Source organism: Falco biarmicus, chromosome Z, assembly GCF_023638135.1.
Source record: "Falco biarmicus isolate bFalBia1 chromosome Z, bFalBia1.pri, whole genome shotgun sequence".
NCBI lineage: Eukaryota > Metazoa > Chordata > Aves > Falconiformes > Falconidae > Falco > Falco biarmicus.
In genome coordinates, this window is record NC_079311.1 from 81,603,194 (window position 1) to 81,618,423 (window position 15,230).

Genomic DNA, 15,230 nt, shown 5'->3' on the forward strand with positions numbered 1-15,230 from the left:
AAATCAATATTTCCTGAAAGTTTACTTGAGGAAAGGAAAAAAAAAAAAAAAAGAAAAGGCATTTTCCCAGTGAATGGCATACTTATAATCTCTCTGTTTCACTGCCTGAGACCGCAAAGTGGAGAGGCAGTGGTCTTGGTGAGTAAAATACATGTTACAAAGGTTAGAAAAAGTCACCAAGCAATTTTTATTGTCTGTTTTTTTGTCCAGATGCTGAAAGTTGAAAATTTCCCTCAGTGTTAATAATACAGTATTAGTTACACATGACTGCTTTGCTGGAGTTAAACCACCATGACTCCTGCTCACTCAGACCTGCATTTCTCCAGCGGGCAGCTATTTCAGAAAACAAAAGCCTTCACCATCTGCAATATAGGTCAGTACTTCGTATGACAGGAGCCTTAATGCAGACCAAGCGCTGTTTGAACTCTGAGTATTTGCAAAACATACCACAGGAGTATCTGCTCCGAGGGGGTACATTTGGGAAAGCGTGACTTTTTATAAAACGTGACTCAAATAAAACTCTTAAAGAATTCCTGCTTGAAAATAAACCACATCCCAGTAGCAGACTGGCATCCTAATGCACAGATACTCATCTATAAACCAACGCAGCTCAGGCAGATTCAGATCATTTGTTTTGATGATCTGGGGGTTCACGAGTGAAAATCCACTGCTGAGGCTTTGTCCTGCTGGCAAAACAGGGCCAGGAGTTTTACTCGTAATGATGCCAGAGCTCTGCTTTGCTGACCTGGGATTTGGGAGCATTTACGGACAAGAGGCGGGAGCTTTGATGCTCAGAAGTCATCTGTTTTCATCCCTTCACCATACACCGGCATTTGCACCCGGTAAAACTCTAAAAACACATTTGCTCATCATTAGCCCTGCTAGTCCGCATGGAATCCCATAAATTACAGCTGCTGCTAGAAAATTAAGATGTATATAGGGAAATAATTCACAAACCCTGTATCTGTTGCATCTGGAGGTTCTGGAGTGTTGATTAGTTAAATACATAATTATGAGATAGCCTTAAAGGCAAAAATTGTAAGCAGTGACTTTTGCTAAGGAGTCTCCTGTTGGTGTTATCATACAAAATATAAAATGGTGCAAGTCTAAAGAAGAAATTTATCTTAAAGAAAAAAGTTGAAAGGCTTGTGCTGAAGATACAACTTCTTCAGAACATTTCTTCACAAGTTAGATAATAATTAAAAACAAATTAATTACTCCCACAAAGCATGTCATTTAGGCAAAAGCCTGCATTTTTGAGGACTGTTAGCATCTTGTTCTGCAATTACACAGCTTGGAAGCACAGAGTTTGTTTTCATTTTTGTACTAACACATCTCGACTCTATACGTTCACAGGGGTTTCAAAAGAAACCATTCCTTTCCACATGTAACGTGTCAGCAATGAAAGTAACATGTTGGCACAAGACAGACCAAGAGGGACTGAAAAGCGGCAATCCAGTTTGAGCATTGAGAAGTGATCAGAAAGCCAGTGTAATTGAGACGAATCTGCCAGCTCCCCAGTATGGGCCAGCACTTACCCAGGTACGATGATGGAGCCCCATCAAGGGCAGCAGGATGACTGACCAGCTTGATGTTACATCCATGCTTACACACTCCCTCAGACAGAAACCTAAAGCAGCAACATCAGTTGTTTTTAAAGTCTTTCTTGATTATTTTTTTTTAATAAAAAGCATACTAGGAAGACAGATTTTTTATTTTTCCTAAGAGTGCTTGCAGAGCAGGGGTCAGTAACCACGTAATGGCAGTCCACCTTGCGTTAGCCTTCAAAGCATCAAGCCAAGCAAGACTCACACAATGTGTGCATGAAGGGTAGGCAGTGTGACACCATAATAAATAAGTGCATCCAGAAAAAGTGACACTTTTGCCTTTAGAAGAATTCCTCCATGGCAAAATTTAGCTTTGCATGGAATCAGGAAAATCGAAATACTAAAACTATTTGTGTCATGGAAACTGCCAAATATTTCAGTTTGAAAATATCAACATGACCTTATGGAAATGAAGCACTTTAACCATTATACGTTATTTTAGATAGCAGAAAATGCAATCCTAAAATCAATCAGAAAGGTAATTTTCCATTTTGTGAGTCCTTTCGAAATTCTTTCCCTGAAAATTTTATGAGAAGTGCAATGTTCCCATAAACTATTTCAGTTTCATCAAAAGTGTATTTTCCAATGAAAAATTGTTCAAATTATTTCTTTTCTGCCAGCTTTAACTGCTCTGACTTGCTGAAAAAAGCTCTGGGAATTTCTTGGGGATAATCGTTTTAACCATTCAGCCTCACAGCTCATTATCATGAGTTCTTTATGTAGAGGAAAATCTCTGCTAAAACGAGGAGTCACCGGGAACTCTCAGGTGCTTTGTGCCTTTGAAAAATCAAGCTGTTTGATTGAATTTCTGAATTTAGCTTTTCTTTTTTCCCCTCTGCCTCCTGTACTGGAAGCAGAAATATATTTAATTACATCACATGGTAATTTATTGTTTATGCATGATATTGCAAGTGCTGATTGAATATCCAAAGTATGACATCTGAAATCACATCTTTATTTCACTCCACAATAATAAAGGACTACTGTACCCTGACACACTTACAGCCTTCAACGGAGGATTCTGTGATGTGCCAGGTAATTGTTTATCAGCCCAATCCACAGGCCCTGAGACTTACAAGCCCGAAGCAAGACGCGTGGATTAATGCAAAGCATGACCCGTACCTCACATCAGCAGACTTCGGTGGCTGCTCCAGCACCAGCCCTCGCTGCTCTCAGCCCCTGGCTTCCACCTCCCTGCCAGCACCTGGGGGAACGGTGGCTGTTGGCGTGAGCATCCCAGCAGCAACCCCCCGCCCCACACACACCTCTGGGCGCTGCGGAGAGCATCACCTAGCCTATGGCAGAGGAGCATTGCTCCATTGCATCGAAACAGTACAAAGTGGACATGAGCAGGAGGTTCTTGCCAAACAAATGAAATCACTGCTGAAAGCTTATTCAGTTAAACGAAAGACTCACAAAATGGAAGTACTTTCCTGTCTGTATTCTTCTTTCTTTCAGGGATAACTGACATTTTCAGCTTTTCCAAGCCAACAGCTTTTCAAGACATATTTAGTTAATTTTTTTTTTTCTCTAAAAGTCAAAATTCAAATTAAGTGTGACAGGGTTAATACAGGCACATTTTGATAGCTTTCAAGATTTTTCTTCTTCAGTTTATTGATTCATAGGAAATTTTTTTGCCCTGATTTGGGCTAACAGCATTGTTGGAACCTGGAAAACCGCAGTGGGACCAGAAGCATGTTCCCTGCCCAGGTCTGAAAAAAATTCACAGCTTACACCTGCAGCCAGGCCTGTAAAGGCACTCACTAGAGCACAGAGACAGGCAACAAGGCAGGTACCTCCTACCTTGTATTGAAAAGAGAGGGACCGCACGGACAGTGACCAAGGTTGCTACAGCTGACATGGGGCGGCAATAATCCCCCACCCTGGCACCACCAGAGCACCCCACGCTGCCTCCCTGGAGGTGAAAGGGGGGCTGAGCCCTGCTGCCCCCATGCCTCACCAGCCACCCCTGCAGAAGGATGAGACGCTTCCATGGGCAGAGATGCTCCTGCAGTGCTTGACATGCAAGTGGATGTGAAGAATTCGATGAAGTGCTAGATTAGGGCTTTTAAAATAATTGTGATAAATGATAGCATCTGCATGCACTAATTTCCCTCAAGATGTGTTAGATTAATTTTATGAAATTAACGTCCAGAATAGCAAACATTAGCCATTTGCATGACCAAGGCTTCAAATCCATTTGAGCTCTTGCAGTTTTGCTTGGGCTGTCAAACATTGTGAATCCAAGGAAAAACTCAGATTTAGGGGGAACACACAGAGGGAGCCCAAAGCTGGCCTCCTGAACAGCTACTTGGGAAATTCACGTCACGTGTGTAAACCAGTAACTTGGGCACTTCAGTGTCTACTGGAGCTGAACTGATGATCTAACCAGGACACCCACATTTCAGGGCTTGGCACTAATATATTGTAATATTATTCCTGTGTATTAGCAGACTGCAGGTTGTATGCCATCCTGCTCACACAGAGGGGTGAAGGATCTTTTAATCATGTTGGCTGGATCCTGTGAGCAATTCATGGCTGAGGACAGGCAGTTCTCAGAGCTAAATGGGACCTGACCTGGGCTTTTCAGCACCATGCCTATTACTTATTCCCACATAAGACACAGCTGAAGAGGATGGTTCGGTTCACTTCCCTTTTGACAGACTGCAGGGAACAGAAGATGATTTTTACTGTCCAGAGACGTGTGAAGTGCTGCAGTCCCCTGCTCCTCCTCCTTCTCAAGATCTGGGACTAAATCTCCAATGCCACCAAGTTGACATGGGTGTTTGAATACACACCATCTTCTCATCTGGTTCAACGAGTTTCATCACAAGTAACGAGATGTCTGTGAGATACGAGCATCTGGAGGAAGAAAGCTGAGCTGAAACTCAGCCCAGAGGAAATGGAAGTTGGAAGAAATATGGTAACACTTAGCAGAGCAAGCCAAGACCACGACTCTCTCCTCTGCTGAGGGAATCCACACTCCTGCTGCCAAAACCTAGTTACTGCAGGCAGCCTACTCTGCTGGTAGAGCTCGACTATCAAGGAACAAAGAGATGATCTGCATATTAGCCCCATCCCTTCCAGACCCACCAACCCTGGCAACTCACCCAACATCTATGGGATGAATTCCAGCCGGTCCTTCTACCTGAACATCAAACCCGCCAGGCCTCTGCTGAACGGCAAGCACAAGGGAAGCAGAGCAGAAGGTAACTTTACCAAAGAGGTGACCAAGGCCTCTTTCCCTGTCCTGCTTCTGGACCCTGCCAGATCCTCTCAGATCCCTCCAAGGAGGCATTTCAGTGCAGCGACTCGGACAAGGAGGGGCTGCAGGGCAGCCACAGTCAGGGCTTCCCACGAGAAGACAGGGAGCTTTCAGCAAGAGGCCAAAAAGTGGTTTCTCTGAAGAACCCCACATTTACCCCATTACCCTTTGAAGTGCTCCTGTCCCTGTGTATATCAGCACTCAGGTTAAAACCAAAGTTACCAGGAGCTCACCTGCACAGGTACCTGCTGCTGGCTCTGTGGGTCGCTGAGCATTACTGCGTGCCCTACAGCCAGCCGCTTTACCACCACTTCCACATAACTCCTCCAGAACCAAGGACACAGAAAACTTAGAGGAAAGGGAAAAGAGTGAAAAATATGAAAAGACACATTGACACACCAAGATGAGAGACATACTACAGCCTTAACTGCATACTGCAGATGCACATACACCTAGAAGCAGCTCCACGTTCCACACATTTGGCGTTGAAGGGGTTATGGCCACAGCCGCCTCCTGAATCACTGAAGACTTTCCAGCTGGACACTTTGTTCTGAGAAAGAAAACACACAAGGTACCAGGATCATTTCATCTGCACTCACATTCACACCTCCAACACAGACCCAACACGACATGCCTCGGATTCAACATGCTTGTTTTTTCCTGCCTGCTCTGTATTACAAAACTCAAGATGAAGGAGACTGCTTGCTCAGGCAGAACTCACCACCAGTGCAGGAGAGCCACAGCGTTCAAAAAATAATGCTTAACTAAGATTATTGGTGTCTGATAACTGTATTGAATGCATTTGGGTTTATTCATGATTTTCAAGTATTTCTGTAACTTGACCATAGGGATTTTTGTTCTGTATATATATTACACACACATAAGCATTTATATAGATACGTGTGTATATATATGTGTACACACACATGACTCTCACACCTGTGTGAGCGCATTATTGAGGTTGCGCTATGATCGTTGTCAGCTCTTGCTTCAGTTCCTGGTTGGGATCTGAGGCCCTGACCTCTCCCAGAAATGTCCCCATATGGTCCCCAACAGCTGCAGGGGTGTCTATTCAGCAGAACTCCCTGCATCCAGAAACATTTGCTAATAAATGTTGTGGTTTATCTGTTGTATCAGCACCACACAAGTACTCTGCTCTTCACAAACTCACGCATATGTACCAAGTTAATTTTCATTTTGCTAATTTTGAGGAAAGGAAGGCTGACTTCTATTGGAAGAACTTGGGTCTGGGAATGGGAAGTAACAGGAGTAATACAGGTTTGTGAAGTTTTGGGGGTTTCTGGCTGGATTCAGCTAAGAACACACTGATGGCACAACACAGTGACACAGGGACCTGACCAGCCCCACTGAACACATTTGTTTGGAATCTGGCTCAGAGACGGCCTGACTGGATGGACAATTTGCTGTTAGCAGTGACAGCGTGTGGCAGTGAGCTGCTGGGACGGGATCCAGTGAGGGCCAGGCATCCAAACCAGCAGGTCATTTCACAAGGGAAGAGGCCTGTGTGCAGCACAAAGCACTGACACGGTATCTGCCAGCCCGTTTGCTCCATGGCCGGCAGCGCTCGGACTGACAGGAAGGCAAGTTTGCTTTTCCCCTGCTAGCCTGGGCACGAGAGGAGCTGCAGGGGAGAGAAATCCCCTAACAAAACTGCACGGGTAGCCGTGCTAACCAGGGAGATACGTGGAGGGTGCAGACAGCTCCTGGGGAGCAGGAAGGATAGAAAGCTGCAGCCTATGGAATTAATCCTCAGCTTTTGGGACACTTGGAGTTTTTTAACAAAATATGTACTTTGCTGAAGCATCTATGACTGTGGTTAAAAGTGCATTAGGACAGGAGATGCAGAGACAGAATTCAGAGTGCCCTGACCAGGCAGAAGGATGAGGGTTTCACAGAGGCAGTAGCCTAAGTGCATCAGAACAGCCACTGCCTGCCTGGGTTTTTAACCTTCCCTTCACAGGCTGCGGTGCAGGAAGCACACGAGTCCAGCATTGGTCACTTGTGCTGCAGTCTAGTATTTGGTGGCCCTTTACAGCCCCAGCTGCTCCCATCAACTGATCTTTAATATGTGCTCACGGCACAAAGAGAAAACATTTAAAAATGGAAGCTTGTTCTACAGGGCCAAATACAACAGAGCACGTGGGTTTTAAATGCTACCTATTATTTATCAACCTATTGCTTTCTAGGGAGTGCCTCTAACTCAGTTTTTGAATGCTGGGAGCAGCAATACCACAGCAAAGAGCTTTCCTGCTTGGCCAAGGAACAGCTTTCCCTTCTCCAATGCAATTACGATGCCGACACCAGCAACATCTCTCTGACAGCCTTGGACACACCAGCTTTCAGCACTGGAGCCAGGAAGGTGTTGCCAGGAACCCAGGAAGACCTTCCCCACCCCAACATTGGTATCAAGGCACAGAGCAAGTTACACACCTACCATCAGTGCTCCGGCTGCCACGGAGCCTGCGGAGCACGGGAGTGGCAAGCGGGAGAGGCTGGCTGCACAGGCAGTCACCCTTCAGAGGAACGTGCCAGGATTAAGCTGTCAGTCTTGCAGGGGTCTGTTCAAAACAGAGGTGCAGCCTGCAAAACAAAAGGCAACAGGCAGGCTGGAAGGGATCAGTGGGGAGAGCTGCTCTTCATGGCTACGTGTACAGAGGAATAAAAAGAAAGTTATTCCCACCTCCACCTCACACCAGAGGTCCTGCCAACAGCAGGCAGGTTTTGGGTAATCCATCTAAATGTAGATTCACACTGGCAGTTACAGATCTGAATGACAAAAAACAATTAGGCAATCTGTCAGAGCACCCAATAGAGACACATAGTTCAGACACCTCTGAAATTCCGGTGAATTAATTTAAAACAACATGGACATGCAAAATCATACAAGTTAACCTTCTTACTGGATATGTATCATTTGCTCTCCTTTTCATGTCTCCAAACAGAGCAGAAATTTGGGGGATCAAATGTAGCTGCTACAGCACGGCTGAAAGGAAATACTATGGTAATCAAGCCAGAGCTAGTCACATTCATTCACTGATAGCAACTCTGGCTTTCCCTGTGCCGTATTTTTGAGGACTTCCATAGATTTACCTGCACCTCCCACTGTCTTCACCCCTGCACAGAACGCAGGCCCTGAATAAAGCACCTCTGCCATCTCCCTCTCCTAAACCGGGTCCTTGTTCTGTTGGAACAGCAGTGTCAGCCCCTTCTGTATGCTGAGAATACTGGCAACACAAATCAAAAAACAACATTTTACAGGTGTGGAAGGACACTGACGATGCAGTCAGCTGGGGGTCTGTGTGTGCCATCCTTTCAGTCCCAGTGGAACCCAGCCCGGCTAGAACCCAGCACACATTTTGGTTTTGTCTCTGTGTTGTTTTCAATTAGAGGCATTTTTTTGCATGTGATGCACCAAGGGAAAAACAACACTTAGAGTTAGAACCAAGGTACTCCTGGAGAAAAATATGATTAATGGGATAATCTTGTAGATTACAATAGTTAGAGGCAGTTCCTGCCATTTCCCACTCTCCAAGGACTGGTTCTACTCGCATCCAATACAGACAGCTGCAGATTCCTCAGCATCATTAGTATCCAACATAGGACTACGTTTGACATTTTAAAACTCCTGTAATGTGCATCCTCTATAATTGTGTATTGTCTAGACTGAGTTTTATGAATTTAATCTTACGCAGCATAATTTCTTGATCGCAAGAATTTTTGTGGAGCCAGTTGCATATGTGCTCACCTTTGCATAAATATATGCACACACACATCCACAGCGCTCACACCCATTGTGAATAATGTCCTTAAGTTAATCGCATCCTAATTAAACAATGATCAAATCTTATTTAATAACCCCATTGCCACTGAGAAGAGGTGTACCTGATGGGTAACAGCAGCGATGGCTCCTGACTTCCATCTGCATCTCCATTCAAGCAGAGGGCTGCAAACAGGTGGCAGGAGGCACCTGCTGAACTTCAGGGCAAGTTTCGTAAGCTGTACAAGTGGACACCATGGGAAGGATTAACTGGGATAGCTTCTGTTTAATTAAAACTCAGGTTTCTACTAAAAGAAATACAGGCAAAACCTTCTGCTACTGAATTCAGGTTGGTTTTCTCCAGACCTTTACATTCTGCAGCACTCTGAAAATAAATGACAAAAGATAGAACACGCTTTATCAGGGAAAAATAATTTTGGCAAGTATCTGGCAAACCTCCAATTTCTGATTCTGGCATAAGAATACAAGACTAATATTTCCAGTAAGGTGATCAGCAAGAAAAATCTCTCTGTAAACACTGGCACACCAATTATCTGTGCTGGGCTTCAGTCAGCAGCACAGCAGCAAGGACTGAAGCAGAGCGTTTGTTTCAGAGGTTTGTTTCTGATCATAACAACGCCAGCAGTATCACCCACACATAGTCACTTGGTGGGACGGGTTTGGGGCTTTTTTTTTTTCCTTTTAAGTGTTCATATTCCACCACTGGCAGTAGTGGGAAAAGGAAACAACAAACCAGTGCAAAACTCAACACAAAAGACAAACTGAAGACCAAATTTCACACTTGCCAAGTTCCAGAACATACAAGGTTCAGATTATATATTTTAAGGTTGCATAATTAATTGAACTTAAATTAATCACCTAAGCCTTTGCAACACCCTGCTGTTCCAACTGAATGCAACAGGAACATGATTTATGCACAAGCCTGGCAGGATGCTGAGCAACTTCCAGCCTTGTCCCAGCCCCTGCTTGACAGGGAAGCACTACACGGTACGTATTTTTCAAATCTGAGCACTGAGTGCTAATTTGGGGTATTTTGATTATTTTTTTTATTTGATCAGCTTGCGTAAACTACTTATTCCAGTTGACTATAATTCACCTAAAGCTTTTTTTTTTTTAAATTATATATGCAGACGGAACCTTCACGTGGCGCTAGACAAGTCACACGTTGTCCTGCACCATCCGTCACTTTCTGTGACTGTCCCTCTCAAATCAGAGTGCAGAACCATCGTGGATCTCGAGCTGGGAAGGATCCACAGGGCCCGCTGAGCCCTGCTCCATGTGTGACCCCCTAAACCAGCCTGGTGCACAGCTTCAGCCCAGCACCGGCAAGGGGTGCCGGAGCACAGGGGTGCCCGCACACAGACGGTAACAGCTCTGGGTTTCCTCCACCTCCCCTGCAAAAATTGGTGGGGTGCTAGCTAAAGTTTCACTTGAAGTTATTCACCTGCACGTAGGGTCTTCTGGCTTTCACCGTTATTTATTTTTAATCAACGTACTTTTCTTTTTCCCCCATCTTTTTTCTTACTGTTTTAGAGCATCGAGTATCAGGAACCACGGGGTCGCTGAGATCCCAGCAGCAGTGCCCAGACAGGAACTCTGCCCGGTGGCCCTGGGATCACAGCAGGGCTCGGGCCGGGAAGCACCTCTAAGGCCCCCCGGCCACCCCCTGCCCCAGGCAGGGCCACCTCCCCCCAGCCCAGGTGGCTCCAAGCCCCAGCCTGGCCTTGGGCACTGCTGGGGACGGGGCACCCACAGCTGCCCCGGGCAGCCGGTGCCGCGCCGCCCCCTCGCTGGGCGCTCCCGGTGAGCGCTCCCTTCCCAGAGCCCGGCCTCGCCGGGAGTCCCCGCAGCCCCTGCCGGGAGCCTCCGCCGACCGTCGGGGCGCAGGCGGCCGCCACACGGCGGCTCACTGGCCGCTCCGCCCGCCCGCGCCCGCACTCCGGCGCCTCAGCACCGCTCCCGGGCCCAGCGGAGTCCGCCGCCCGCCTCAGCAATTAGGGAATTTTTCTTGATTGCCTTTTCCTGGGGTCCGTTCGGAACAAGCCCCAGCAGCACCTCCCGCTGTCCCCCCTCCGCCGGGCCTCAGGCCCGCAGGCTCCGCCGGGCCGGCAGCGCCACCTGCTGGGGGTGGGCGGCACAGCCGCGACGCGGCCTCGGGCCGGCGGGGAGGGCAGGACAGGGGCCTCCACGTCCACCGGAACGGGTCCATCCCGGCGCCGCTGGCCAAGGCTGCCTTACCACAGCAGGGCTCGGGCCGGGAGGGACCCTAAAGCCCCCCCGGGCCCACCCCCTGCCCCGGGCAGGGCCACCTCCCCCCAGCCCAGGTGGCTCCAAGCCCCAGCCTGGCCGTGGGCACTGCCGGGGACGGGGCACCCACAGCTGCCCCGGGCAGCCAGTGCCAGTGTGTCACTGCCTTCACAGGGAACAATTTCTTCCTAAGATCCAGTCTAAATGTCCCGTTCCACTTTGACCCATCGCCCTTGTCCCGTCGCTACAGCCCCTGCTAAAAACTCTGTCCCCAGACAACACGGCAGGGGCACGGGCCCAGGCAGGCCCAGCTGCGGGGCGGTGGGGCTGTGGGACCGGCACCCAGGGGACCCGGAGCACCCCGGGGCACCCACATCTGCCAGCAGAGCTGCCCCCAGCTGCTACCCAGCAGCCAGCGTGCTGTGGAATAGTCTGCTGCTGCAAACAGATTTCTGGTAAGAAAAAACCCGCTGCTTTTCACATTTGAACGAGGCCAGCTGCAGTACAAAAAGCTGTAGCCACTGGACTGAGACCAGCAGCACCAACCCAGCACCATGCATGGAGAAGTAAGACCCCCTTCTAGGCCAGCCACAGCCGCAGGTAGCTGTGCTCATGCAACATTTCACCAACGCAGCAACAAGCGGTGCTGTGGCACGTTATCCCTGCACCTTCCCTGCGCATGTTTCAGCAATACCCTGCATCTCAACAAAGAAAGACCAAGTGAAAAACTTTCAAAACTCTACCAATATTCAAAGAAAACCAAAACCAACTAAAAAACACCCACAAACCAAAAAACAACAAAATTTTGAAGATTACCAAAAGTTAATGAAGAGGCAGAAGTACCACTCAACACAGATTTGTAAAAAATATGATCTTATCACATAAACTTATTACGGGGGAAAAAAAGTTTATATATACACATTTTTAGCAAGGTTCCATATTCAGAAAGGTAATTTAGGTTACTTATTTCCGCTATTCTGCTCAGCTTTCTGATAACAGTAAAACAAGTACTTTTACAAAGGAGACCAGAAGTGGCTGCAATAAGCCTCCCTGCACCCTGCACATGCTGGCGGCAGCTCCCCAGGACGGGGCCTGTACGCTGGCCCTGCTCTGTGCCCGGCAGTTCAGAGCTCAGCGTGGGGTCAGCCTGCACCACAACACCCAGGTAGCAAACAGCAGCACAAGAAAAGCACCTAAGGATAAAGCACAGAACGATCCATGCTGCTTAGTATCCAACCACTGCAGCAAAATGCTTCCTTATACAGCCGACTGATCAAACTTTCTCCAGGCATAGTTCTGTACATGTGTTTTTTAATAACACCCTTCCTTCTTTATTTCAGGCATAAAGCATGCCAAGCCTTGAAGGTGGCAGTGAGGAAGAGCAGAGGGCAGGGGAAGAACAGTGCATCCACAATGTCGTTTACACAACATAATTCTCCCATTCAGCACTGAAAAAGAAACCTTATTCCTTCCTTGAACATTTTCACACGCAATTCTTCAAGGGAGCTTTATCGGAAATTCAGTATCAAGACAACCATTCTGTAACTAAAGGCTCCAGGAAAAAAGAAGTTACACGTAATTCTGTGTTCTAAACCACCTTCGCAACATGCTGACATCAAGCAGGGGAATGCTCTCCTGCACTTTAGAAGAAATACTTGTTTTGAGAATTACACATAGAACAAATCACTTCATTTTCACTGCATGCAAAAATGCATGGTGTGAAGGCACTTTATTAACAAATAGCCAAGTAAAAAAGACCCTTCAAAGTGTCAGCCACAGGAAAAGATCTGTTTGGTATCACAGAGCCAAATCTTTAAGAAACCTAGAAGTGAGTAATTAAGATGCACAGAATGCACCTGCCTTCATGCCAAACTAAGCTAGGAATTAAATTTAGCGATAAATACTCATGTTCCATAACACAAGTTAATTTTATACTATGCAAAGGGCTGATATTTGAGTCAGTACCTAAATATTTTATTGGCATATCTCAAAAATACTCTTCTAAATCCAGTTACAAGCTGGCAGTTAAAAGAAAACACCAACCTGTAACTTTCTCAGAAGTGGAGTTTGCTGCAGGTGAAGTTGTTAGTTAATCCTCTGGACATAGGAAGTCTTCTCATTTTACTACTTCTGACATTCCTTGTACGCACATAGTATTTCGAATGCCATACCTAAAAAAGCACCACGGCCACAAAAGCAGCTATGCCAATTCCATCAGGGTGTTTCCCCCACGCAGGATTTAACCAGCACCAGACATCTGCCCCCAAGCCAAGCCTATATAAGACGTTCCTACAGAAGTGTGACAGGAAAGCAGCCACGGGTTCCTGGCCTACAAATTCCACTACGCAGCCGTTTCACTGCTCCCAGCACTGCAAAACCAACCAAAGGAAAAAAAAAAAATCCACACATTTCTGCTTCCTTGCCACCTCCAACCATACTCCTAATTTCCTCTTCACCACGTTTGAAAAGTCTCCTATTGCCTACAAAAACATCACAAGCATCTTTGGCTAGCTGTGAAGACGACAAAAGTAGGAAACATGGTATTTTGAAGGAATCGGGCAGATTGAAGATGCATCTCCTTGACCACAAGCACTTTTTCAGGCTTTAACTTCTAACCATAGTTATTTCTTATACTTTCTCCCTTAATTTAGAAGCCAAATGCTATTTGGAGGTTAGTCTTCTAATACCTCAAACTCTTATCAGAAATAAAAACATTGAGAACTACAAACATGAAAATAAACAACTTCCCTAGTGCTGTATTTGCTCTCTCTAGCAGTCTTTAGATCAAGCCCAGCAGCTCTCTAGTAATGTATACACTTAATAATCTCAATACACAAGTACCATAAAGGATGAAGACAAGCCTGTATCAAATGCTCCCAGCATACAGTATCTGCTCAGAATTCAAGTTCCCCTTCTCATTCTCCTTAATGCACCCACACAGAACACTTTGCACTACAACACTCATTAAGGTATCACACAGCGAATTAGTTTTGCGAATTGTTATGCAGCCCCCAACCTGATATCCCGGCCAAAGTGCTCAGTCCTTGGGAACCCCACGATAAATGAGCCTTCTGGCATGTAAAAGACACTAAGCAGATCTCACAGCCCGCTCACCAACCCCAAAGGAAGCGAGAGAAGGTGCCAGCTAAAGCTGTTCTTTAAGCTACTGGTTGAACTACGATGTTTGCTATAAAATACACGTGCATCCAGATTTTCGGCAACCTTACAGTATTTCACTGAAAATTCAACAGATCAGCCTTTGCTAGAAACAAAGCAGCAAGGGGTGGACCTGCTGAAGGGGACAAGGGGACAGGACTGTGGTCAAAGCCACGCCAGACCTTGCTTGTCCATCAAAGCACATAAATAATTTCACCCACCTATCCCAAACAAACACAAGCCTTAGGATATATAAAAAGTAGTGAACTGAGCAGGAAACCTATTTAACCTAAGGACAGTGATGTTAAGTCATCAGCAGCTTGGACCTCCAACAAATCCCAATTACCACAGCCCCCACATCACTTGACCACAAGCGCATTCTGGTCCCCTTTTAGGATGCCTACCCAGTTATGAAACTGATCAACTTGCCAGCATGACTTTCCCCCCACCCACTCCCCCCCCCCAAAAAAAAAAAAAAAAGCCTCAGGGTAAACAGTTGCCTTGCAAGCACTCATCTGTTGAGATCCACCTGCACCTGAGAACACTGTGCAAGGGTAACACCACTTAAAGACATTTTAGTATTGCATCATAACTTCAGTTTTGTGATTTTTAGCTCCTTGTGCATAATTCTACCCTCTTCTCCATTAAGTGAAACATGTGACAGTTACCTCTAAACATTTATTTAGATCTATGTACACAGTATTGTTACGGAAGGTATGCATCATGCAACCAAGGAAATCACAGAACACTCTCATAAACAATGTAAATTTGACTAATCTTTTACAAAGATGAGAATCACTAGGTTATCAAATCTCTCAGGTACAAATATTATGAGGTAAGCAATACTTAAGATGAGGCACTTAACCCAAAAGGTAAACAGTGTACAAAATTATAAACAGGAAGTTATTCATATTGCCCTCTATTATATTTTAAAAATTATCTATATTCTATATACAGTGTTATATGCCTTATGCCCCCCAATGAAACAAAACATTGAGAAAGTATGAAAGAGACCAAGTCATCATCACATGCCATCAACTGTAACGTAAGTAAGATGAGTGTCCTAAAGCACGCAGTGATACAGTGATGAAAAAAACATGGTGCCTCTCAAAGCATGTTTTTCTAGCCAATACCCAGTTTTCTGTTTGGGAAAAAA

The 15,230-nt window shown here is 46.0% G+C and overlaps 1 long non-coding RNA gene across 3 annotated transcripts; it reads right to left on the reverse strand.

Annotated features, from left to right (window-relative positions):
- Positions 1–64: 64 nt before the first annotated feature.
- Positions 65–9,023, reverse strand: LOC130143162 (uncharacterized). 3 transcript variants are annotated; one of them, XR_008819661.1, is made up of 4 exons: positions 8,776–9,023; positions 7,328–7,473; positions 2,730–5,422; positions 65–1,630 (listed from the first exon to the last, which is right to left on the reverse strand). It is a non-coding gene; the product is annotated as an uncharacterized LOC130143162 (long non-coding RNA). The 3 variants fall into 3 exon arrangements; XR_008819660.1 differs by having other exon boundaries at positions 65–5,422; XR_008819662.1 differs by lacking the exon at positions 8,776–9,023 and adding an exon at positions 7,574–7,698 and having other exon boundaries at positions 65–5,422.
- Positions 9,024–15,230: the final 6,207 nt, after the last annotated feature.